Consider the following 11140-nt stretch of genomic DNA (forward strand, 5'->3'; position numbering starts at 1 on the left):
AAAGGAGAGATGCCATTTGATCCAGAAGACTTTTTAAAATTGGTTCTCTCTTCAACTTAACCAATATTGTCTTCAAATCTTTACAAAAGATACTAAGCAAGACTCGATTAACCTAAACAAAATACAAAAAAAAGAAAAGGCAAAAGCAAACACTGGGTTGCCTCCCAAGAAGCACTAAGTTTACTGTCTTCAGCCAGACTATGCTGATTCTCTCACCTATCCTATATCGAATATTAGATTAATAAATTTTAATGATTTTGGATTGTCAATCTCAGGAAGATGGCCTATAATAAATTTTAATATTTTATTATCAATCTTCAAAAAATATTGTACATCATCATTCTTAATTGTAGTAAGATAATTTACAAACCCATTCACAGACCCTTATTTGTTGAGAATTTCTCCTATTTGTTCTTTTAAAATGCTCATAAACTTAGTTTTTGGGTTAGGAGTTGAGTTTGAAGTAATAGGTGCTGGAATGGTGTCACTTAATTCTAAACATGTATACTCATGTGTGATCAAAGATGACTTTAGTTCTGGAGGGGATGATGATTCTAGAGAAGAAGAACCGATTTCTAGAGCTGAAGAAAATGGGACTCTTGGTTTATATATCTCGGATAACTCATCCACTCTCTTTTTTTCTTTATCTTTTTTACTTAGATCAGTAATAATTTCAGACTCAGGTTCTTCTATTGGGATAGCCTCAGTATTAACCTCCTCTTCTAAATTCATACTTTGGCTAGCATCAGTACTAGCCTCACTCACCTGGACTTGATATGAGTCCTTAAGAATCCTATCACTTTTAAGCTCAGAGATTACTTTATCATTTTCAAATTGGAGATTTTTAGGTGGGACATTGGATTGTTGACTAGATCTAGGTGGTTGGATTATTTTTGAAATTCGATATTGATTGGCTCGATAATTGACCTAGTTCTCTCCTTATGGTAGACTCAGCTAATTGACCTATTTGTGCTTCTAATCTGGCAAGAGATTGTTGTTGGATCATAATCATTTGTTGAAGTTGGCTAAGCCTATCATCGGCTAGAGGGGTCTGTTGAGGAGGTGGGTATGGAGGCTAATTGTAATAGGATGGCTGAGTAGGCTGACCTCTATTATAAGCATAATTTTGGTATTGGGGCCTATCTTGAAAATTTTGCATAGGAGGAATTTGGGTCTGAGCTTGAGTCTATTGGGATCTCCAAGAAAAATTAGGATGGTTCCTCCAATCTAGGTTATATATGTTTAAGAATGGATCATTGATAGGCTTGGAGTAACCTTGAGAAGTTTGAACTTGTTCTTAGATGAAGGGTAGAAATGATGCAACCGTGGGACATTCACTCACATGATGGGCTGAGCTAGCACAGATAGAATAAATCTCTTGATAATTAAAAGGTGATGTGTATTGCACAAGAGATTATAGACCTCGAGCTAGGCATTTATCTATAAGAAGGTCGACTTTATCTAATTTTTGGGCTATCATATTCAAATCGACCTTAGGGCTAGAATCTGAATGTTTGATCCCATAGAATGATGAAAACATCGATAGATTATAGATGGAAAGAATAAAATATTCCTTCATCTACCTAGATGGTTCTCAAGATTTTCCAGCCATTTGATTATCAGGTGTAACATGGATCAATCGTTCATTTTCAGAATTAAGTTCAATTAGGTCAGAATAAGTTATACCGTACATGTACCAGTGCAAATCCTAATGTGTGTGGTTCAGATTTTTTTTTTAAGAAGGAGAAAGAAAAAAAAAGAGAAAGAAAGAGAAAAGTTATAAAGGTGAGATCTTTAAGAAAGCCCTAGATCTAAAGATGAAAGATGAGAAGAATTAATTATGATAAGTGTTAATTTCAATCAAGTTAGCAAATAACTAAATCTAGACACCTTTGAGTTTTTTGGATCTAATAGTTCGATGTAGAGTGGCTTAGCCTAAATGCAAGTTGGATTTGTCCTTACTTCTTTTAACTAGTCAGGTAAGAGGTGGGGTCGTAGGGGTCCTCCCATTGCTTGCCTTAGACACTAATTAGATTGGCCAGATAAGCTAACGGAACCAATTAAATAACTATGAGTCCACTTAGGCTGAGCCTTTGTAACCTTTTACCTCAGACACCAATTTCAACTGTAAGTCCAAACTTACTTTACACCTGACTTCACCACAATACTCAAACAGAACTCAATTGATCCTAGGGGCCAATATCTACTTGATTTTAGTTAGGTTTGGGTTAATGCGGGATGCTGGTTGGTTGTTTTTGGGCTAAAAAAGAGTGATGAAATCTCCACATTATCTTGTTTATAGGTGTTGCCCTTAAGTTGATTTGAGATGAATATGTACAATCAATTTCAAACAAGGAGTTCTATGCAACTAAATTAGATGCATAAAATTAATCAAACTTGAAAGCTTACCTTATCTCCAGCGATCACCAAAAAAAAATCTAAGATGATGAATACTTCTAAACAATTAAATTTCTACTCTAGTCATGTGATTTTTATTAGGTTTAGGTGGATGAATTTTAGGCTAATTTAAAAAAATAATAATTAATATTAAAAAAATAGTTAGGATTAGGGTTAGGATTGATCTCACCAAATAAAATTGAAAGCTTTCTATCTCTTTTTTTTTCCACACAAAAATAAAAAAAATTAGTAAGCTATATTCATAAGAAAATTAAAGAAATCAAATATTAAAATTGTTGCCTTCTCCGGCAATGGCATCAAAAATTGATATGATTGTGATGTTGTCATTAGGACACCATGATTATCAATCTAATTCTAACTTCAATAAAAATTAAAAATATGTAAAAAGTAGTGAGTCAGATCAAATTCACAGAGAAGGCAAAATTTTAATTTGAAATCTTTGATTTTATAAAAAAAAATTAAAAAAAAATAATTTAAGTCAAAAAATAAAAATTAAAAGTGTAAAAAATAAATCAGATACTAAGATCTACTATTTAGATCTTAGTTTTTACTTATAATAAAAATAAATAATAAGAATTTAAAATACATAAAATAAATTGATACTAAGATCTACTAACTAGATCCTAGCATCTACTTACGATAAAAATAAAAGATAAAAATTTAAAGTACAAAAAAATAAATTTTATATTAATTAAAATTAAAATTTAACTATAAAAAAATTTAAAAAAAAATAATAAAATAAAAATAAAACTATAACAAAGATCTAAAATTGATCGGTCTAGCTTCATCGAAAAAATAGTTGATGACCTCTCCTTCTTTCTTCATACTCCGTAGAGTGAACCGACTTCTCTTCATCTTCACCTTGGGTTCCTAAAGTTTTCTTATTTTTTTCTCTATTTTTTTCTTGCTTTTCCACTCAATTTTTTTTCTCTTAAGACTTATTCTAGACCTCCTATTTATAGGTGAATTTTTCACCTTTTTTTGGTCATAAAAGGAGTCCTAAAATCTTTAGAAAACATATTATATCCAAGAAATTTTTCTGGCCATCGGATCTTCCTTAGACTACCCAGATCTGATCAAAAACCACTATTTAAATCCTTCTTATGGTTGGAGATGTTCTCAGCCATCCGATGGCATGCTTTTTTTGTTTTCAACCATCGGATCGTGCCTTTTATCTTCTTAACACAATCGGGATGAATACCAGCCATCGGATCAAGTCTTGAATGGAATCTGGGCCGTCGATCAATGCTCTAAATTTCTTATTCAAACTTGGGAATGACATCAACTGTTGGATCAACCACCAGATCAATTTTCAGCCATTGGATCATGCAAAACCTTCTATCTCGCCCGTGAGCCGTGCTGTGCACCGTGAAACTATTCTTGTGGATTGCGCCATTGACTCTATGGATCGAGCGGCCGTTCCACCATACATCGAAAGTAATAAAAATTATTTTTTAGGATATTTTTATTTAATTTTTACTCTAATTTTTGTCTGAAAAATTTTAAAAAAATATGCATTAAATTTTTCAAAAATTTTTCATTATTTTGGTGCTTAAATTGCTTAATTAAATCAACATCTATTTTTTATAAATATACTCTAATTTTATATTTTTCTAAAATTATTTATTTTTATAAAAAAAATTAATTTATTTATGAAATTAGATTTTTTACAAGATGTTAGCACCATAAATTATCAAAAATATCTAAAATAAATATAAAAATATACCACTTATCAGTGGCTAAGTAATTGATAATATCAGCGTACCATGATTCTTTGGTCATGGATATGAGTTATTTATTAGAAAAAAACTCTTCTATTGATGGTTCGTTAGAGGGTGCATCAGTCAATCGGGATAGGTGATCAGCCACTATATTTTTGATTCTTTTCTTATCCCTAATTTCTAGATCAAATTTTTGAAGAAGTAAAATCCATCGGATCAAACATGCTTTTGCTTCTTTCTTTATTAAGAGATGTCTAGTAGCTAAGTGATCAGTATATATAATGACATGTAACCCAATCAAATAAGATCTAAACTTTTCAAGGGCAAAGATGATAGCCAAGAATTCTTTTTCAGTGGTTGTGTAGTTAAGCTGCGCATCATTAAGGATCCTACTGGCATAGTAAATAACTCACAGTAACTTATCAACTCTTTATCTTAAAATAGCTCCAATGGCATGATCAAATACATCACATATGAGTTCAAAGGATTGAGTCCAATCGGGTGGGTGAATGATGGGTGCGGATGTCAATGCCTTTTTAAGATGCTCAAAAGAATCGAGGCACTCAGAAGTGAAATCAAATTTGACGTCTTTGGCAAGAAGATTGGACAGTGGTCGAGCTATTTTGCTAAAATTTTTGATGAACCTCCTATAGAAGCCAGCATGTCCTAAGAATGAGCAAATTTTTTAGACTAATTTGGATAGTGAAAGATTTGCAATCAGATCTACTTTGACTTTATCCACTTCAATTCTTTTCTTTGAGATAACATGGTCAAGTACTATACCTTCTTTGACCATGAATTGGCATTTTTTTCAATTAAGCACTAAGTATTTCTCCTTACATCTTTCTAAGATTAGTCTTAGGTGATGTAGGCACTCAGAGAAGGTGGAGCCAAAGATGAAAAATTCATCCATGAATATTTCTAAAAATCTCATGATCATATCAGAAAAAATACTGATCATGCACCTTTGAAAAGTAGATGGAGCATTACATAAACCAAAGGACATACATCTATAGGCAAAAGTTTCAAATGAATAGGTAAATGTGGTCTTCTTTTGATCCTCTGGTGCTATAGAAATCTGGTTATATCCAGAATATCCATCAAAAAAATAATAGAACTCATGTCCAGCTAACCTTTCCAACATCTAGTCAATGAATGGTAGGAGAAAATAGTCCTTTCTTGTAGCTGCATTCAGTTTTCTATAATCAATACAGACTCTCCATCTAGTTTAGACTCTAGTCGGCACTAACTCATTTGCTTCATTTTAGACCACTGTTATTCCTGACTTTTTAGGCACTACTTGAATTAGGTAACCCATGAACTATCTGAAATGGGGTAGATAATTCCGTTGTCTAGTAACTTGAGAATCTCTTTCTTCACTACCTCCTTCATAGCTAGGTTAAGTCTTTTTTGGGGGTCTCTAATTGGCTTGGCTTCTTCTCCTAAATGAACTCGATGTTGGACAATCGAAGGTCTGATCCCTTTGATGTCAATTATGGTCCAGCCTATGGCTTTCTTATTCTCTCTGAGGATAGCTAAAAGTTTCTCCTCTTGAGTTTGATCTAGGTCTGATGCGATGATTATGGATAAGATTTTTAATGGACCTAGATATGCATATTTAAGGTGCTCAGGGAGTGTTTTGAGTTTTAGTTTCGGTACTTCCTCAATCGATGGCTTGTGTATTGGTTTATTCATCCTTACAAGTGGTTCAATAGGTGGTTGTCATTGTAGATGAATTCTCTGATCACTAGATAGAAAAATTTTATAAGCTATTTCAAATTCTTGATCTGACTAGAGATTATAGTCAAAATCTTCTTCTCCTAGGTCAATGGGCTCATAGATCTCATCCTGGATCAGATTTACATCAACGAGTTGGTCCCTTTTGTTTTCTAGATTAAAAATATTAAGATTAATGGTCATGTTTTCAAATCAATGCTTCATGAGTCCATTGCGATAATTGATTAGGGCATTGGTGGTTGTTAAAAATGGTCTTCCTAAGATTACTGGGATGTGACCTTTTGGATTAGACACTGGTTCAGTCTCGAAGATCATAAAATCCACAGGATAAATGAAATTGCCGATCTTGATTAACACATCCTCCACAACTTCTTTGGGGACTCTCACTGATCGATCTGCCAATTGCAATATGATTTCTGTAGATTTTAATTCTCCTATCTTCAGTTTTTCATAGATCGAATAAGGTAAGATGTTCATACTAGCCCCTAAGTCTAATAAGGCCCTATCAATGATAGTTTTCTTAATAACACAAGAGATTGTAGGAGATCTTGGATCTTGGTACTTAACAAACATATGGCTCGACAAATATGAGCTCACACTGGCCGCCAAGAAGGCTTTTTTGAGAATGTTGGTGGTCTTCTTCTTTGTGCATAGGTCTTTGAAGAATTTGGTGTATGTGGAAACTTATTGGATCATGTCTAATAGAGGGATATTTACTTTCACTTATTTAAACATCCCTAAGATTTGATCTATATGGGCTAAGTATCTGATTGGACTTAAGTCTATTTGAAAAAGGAGCTATAGGATTGGTGGGTGATGTTTTGACTTGCTTAAACCTTGAGGTAGATTCTATAAGTGGCTTGTGTAGTTTGTTAATCTCTATTGACTCCTCAGACTTATCTGACTCCTTAGACTCGATCTGATCGATCACTTGCTCATGAGGTGGTTTAGACAATGGATCATCTTGATCTTCAGGTGTACGACATGGTTGTCTACTTATTTTCTAGACCTTATGGTGTGAATTGCATTTAATTGGTTGATCTGGGCTCTTTATTGTGGTCCTTGATTGTTCTAGATCCTAGGATTAGCCTCGAGTTGACTCGATAGTTTATCTTTTTCTCCTTCACTTACAGCTATGGCTAATTGACCTAATTGCACCTCTAAATGGGCAATAGTCTGGGTGTTGGAAGTTAAAAGCTGGCTTGTGGTCTGCATGAAGTTATTTAATGTAGTGTTGATATTAGCAGTCGATTTCACTAGGATTTTTAGACTCTTTTCTAGTGAGTTAAGCCTTTGATCAATGATTGAGTGAATCTAGGATTGGGCTGAGTGAAGGTAGCTCTATTTGAGTTGGACCCTTGTGACAAAAAAAATTGGGATAATTCCTCCATCCTGGATTGTATGTTGGTGCGTAAGAATCATTTGTGGGTCTTTGATAGACTGCGCTCATCTGTGCTACTTCATTCTCGATTGGACCCATCAAGAAAGGACATCCTTCCATTGTGTGGTCTGTGGCATTACATCCATTACAAGTGGATATTGCAATTTGGTTCACTTGGGTGTGTCCCTTGAGTTCTAGGGCCTCTATCCTACGGATCAAAGATGCAAATTTAACCTCTTCAGCTAGGGAAGGTTGAACTTGATATATACCCCCTCTTGAAGATGTGAGTCTATCGGATTTCCTAGTAATCTTCCATTGTAAGCTCTTTTCTGCTAGGTCCTCTAGAAATTATCAGGCTTCTATAGGCTATTTGTTCATGAATTGACCCTGATACATTGATTCTAACATGATTCTAGAGTTTGGGTCTAATCTTTCATAAATGATTTGGCACAGCCTCCAAGTTTCTATTTCATGGTGTGGGCATTGACTCAAAAATTTCTTAAAATGATCAAAGCACTTCCAAAAAGACTCATCGGATAATTGATAAAATTGATTAATTTCATTCCTAAATTTGGCAGTCTTATGGTGTGAAAAAAAATTTTCTGGAACACTTTAACAAAACCCTCCTATGATATTATAGATTGGTTAGGAAGACTGTATAACCACTTTTTGGCACTATCCTTGAGGATAAAATTGATCAACCTAAGTTTTACAACATCCTCAATGAGTTGTTGGAGCCGCATCGTGGCGCATACTTTCTCAAATTTTCTCATAAAAATGTATGCATCCTCGATTTCAATGAATTTGGGAAGCATGTTTATGATCTGGGATTTAATTTCAAAATTGATATCAGTTTGTGACAGTAGGATATATGAGGGTTGGGCTGACCCAATTGGGTAGCAAAGGTCTTTAAGGACCCGAGGTTCATGTTCGGGTTCACCCATGATGGGCTTAAGGTCTACTGGACTAGATGTAAGATTTGGATCTATTCTCACTAATCGACCACATATCCTTGTCCAGGAAGAATTAAAAAATTTTTAGTTACTTTTATAATTCTTTTTTCTTTTAAGAGAAGAGAAAAAAGAGATAGATGAGAAGAGAATTCTAAAAATGAGAGCTTAAGGAGTCCTAAATCTAGAGATGATAGACAAGAGTGTTTTAATTAGGATTAATATTTGTAGGTTAGTAATCAAGTTATGTAGTCAAACCTAGCTAAGGATAACCCTAGATCTAGACAGCTCCTAGCTGTCAAGGTTGTCTTTGAGCACTCCAGATAAAAGACTAGCCACTCAACTGGTCAGGTAAGTATAAAGTTGGTGGGGGTCCCTCCGTTGCTTTCCTTAGACACCAATTGAGTTAGCCAGGTAAGCGAACGGAACCAGTTAAATAACCACCTATTGGGATGCACGGGGGTTTCATGCATACATTTTAAAAATTTTTCAGTAGAAGAATATTAGATTAAACTATTTAATCTATAAATACATGCATAAGATCTAATCTTAAAACTTCTACAAATGGATCGATGACATGAATTTATATACATAAAAATTTGAAAGTAAAATGACAAGCATGTGAACCAAAAGACAGCATTTAGTAATGATCTAATCTATCACTTCTAGGATTCTAAACCCAATACCTGAGTGTGGATAGTCAAACTCCATGATCGAGAACATAGATTTGAAAATTCTCTCTAGTTAGTCAGAGTTGCATAAGTGTCCGGCCTCTACAGATGGTCCACACAAAGTCCCTCGAACCGATCAGCCCTCCACGGGAGTGCTAGCTCGCACAGTCAGTTTCTGATGGTAGATCTAACTTGATCTCCTTCTTCGATCATCTCAAATCTTTCTGATATTGAAGATGGATCAGAGGAGGATACTAGATGGTGGAGAAAAATTAGATGAAGACTCTCTTCTCTTTGATTTTTTCCTCACTCAAAAATCTAGAATAGTTCTAGGTCTTTCATTCGAGAGGAGAATGGTCTCTTCTTTTGTTCACGCTAAGGCAGAATGAAACCCATCCAAAGCTCACATCTCAAAGAAAGATTTTCGCCCCACTTTCTCTTTGGTATCACACAGTGAAAAGCTCTCTTCTTTTGGCATATAAAATTATGGCCTTTTTATGATTGTCGCACAAACCAGATAAGACAAAATAAGGGCTGGAGTTTGTTGTAATTCAAATCATTTTAAATTTTAATTTAACTCTAATTTCTTTTCACCCTTATCTAACATAAAGAGGAACCTATCAAAGAAAATTAGGCATAAAAATTAATTGAAAAGATTTCTTTTTCTCATACACAATGGGCATCTTTAAATTAATTTTTTCTCACCTCAGTGACTTGCAAGCAACTCACTGTACTTTGGTACTGGACTAACTGAATTTCTATTTTAGTGATGGAAAGCTTCTAGGCACAGTCAAGTACTTGCAAAGTCAGAGTATGATCGAGATGGGATTGACCACTCCAAGAGTTAGAGAAGAATGAGTCGCTGTATTTCAATTTAGTAAAATCTTGACCAGGATAATCCATCAGATGGATTTGATATTTTGAAATACAATGTAGATAACCTGATCAGAGTTGATAGTTGAACTCTGAGGTATCCTATAAGCATTTTGGTCAAGAGGATGAATTATATGGAAACTATATCCACATGGGTTCTAAGGATGTTGTTCTACACATTCGATCTATCCGACCGTCGGATACCATTGCTAAATAGTTACTTCGATTGGTACAGAAATTTATTTCTATACTACCAACTTAGGTTTGGACCTATGAGGTCATACATATTAGAGTTCGTGATCCGATCAGATGGTTGATCAATGATTAAGAATCATTCTCGGATTAAACGATCAATGAGATTGACATTTAACCTAGTGCAAGTATTGCAGGAGGATCGATTAGCAATTTGATTGCTAATTGGCTTAATTTAATTAAGCCAATCAGCTGAGATTAAGTTTAATTGAATATAATTTAATTATATTTAGTTTGGGCTTGATTGGATCAAGTTTAATTGGTTTATTGGATAAGCCAAGTGCAAGAAAAACTAGTCCTAGTTCAAATAGGACTTAGGTCAACCTAATTTCTAATTTGATTAGAAAATTAAATCAGATTTAAATCTAATTTAATCTGATTAAATTAGATTTTTAATTGGATTAAAACTTATTTTAATTAGATTGATTTATTTTTGGTTTGAGAAATCAAATTTGAACAAGTCATAGATTGAATCCTAGTAAGACTAGGATTCCACCTTGCGCCACCTTAGCCCCCCACGCCCATTCTCTCTTATCCCACGCCCACTCTCTCTTATTTTGTGTGATAAAACCCTCTCTCCCAGGTCTTCATGCATGTCCAAAACTTTTCACTCTTTCTCTCTTATATGGAATGTGGTTGTGGATCAAGTCAAAGTAGGAATTAGTTTGGATTTCAAATTCTATGAGATAGAGTTTTAGGAAACCAAAACTCTTTCCTTATGGCACTGATTTTATCCAAATTTTTTTTAAAAATTTTATAGATTTTATGGCGCATAATATATACCCTTTGCTGGTGGTCCATGGTAGAAAAAGAAGGAGGGGACGCCCAAGAGTTGGGCGCCCCTTGTCTTGCCTTGTTTGGTTAATCCTTGACTAGGTATTTAATCTAGATAAAGATTCTTCATATCTCTCTATTTAAAATAATTTTTTTTATAAAATTTTTGTGAATTATAAAGCATTGAGAGACCATTGGGGGGTCCAAAAATCAAGGAGAAAGAGTCTTGGGGCATGGAGATCTAATAGATACAAAACTAGGTGTCTGGGTTAGAGCAAAGAGAAGAACAAGAGGGTCTTCTTCTAGAGTTGCTGGGTTCATCTCTTTCCTTCCTCCATCTATAAGTTTTCTGAGAGTGTCTCA

Source organism: Elaeis guineensis, chromosome 10 (assembly GCF_000442705.2).
Source record: "Elaeis guineensis isolate ETL-2024a chromosome 10, EG11, whole genome shotgun sequence".
Taxonomy (NCBI): Eukaryota; Viridiplantae; Streptophyta; class Magnoliopsida; order Arecales; family Arecaceae; genus Elaeis; species Elaeis guineensis.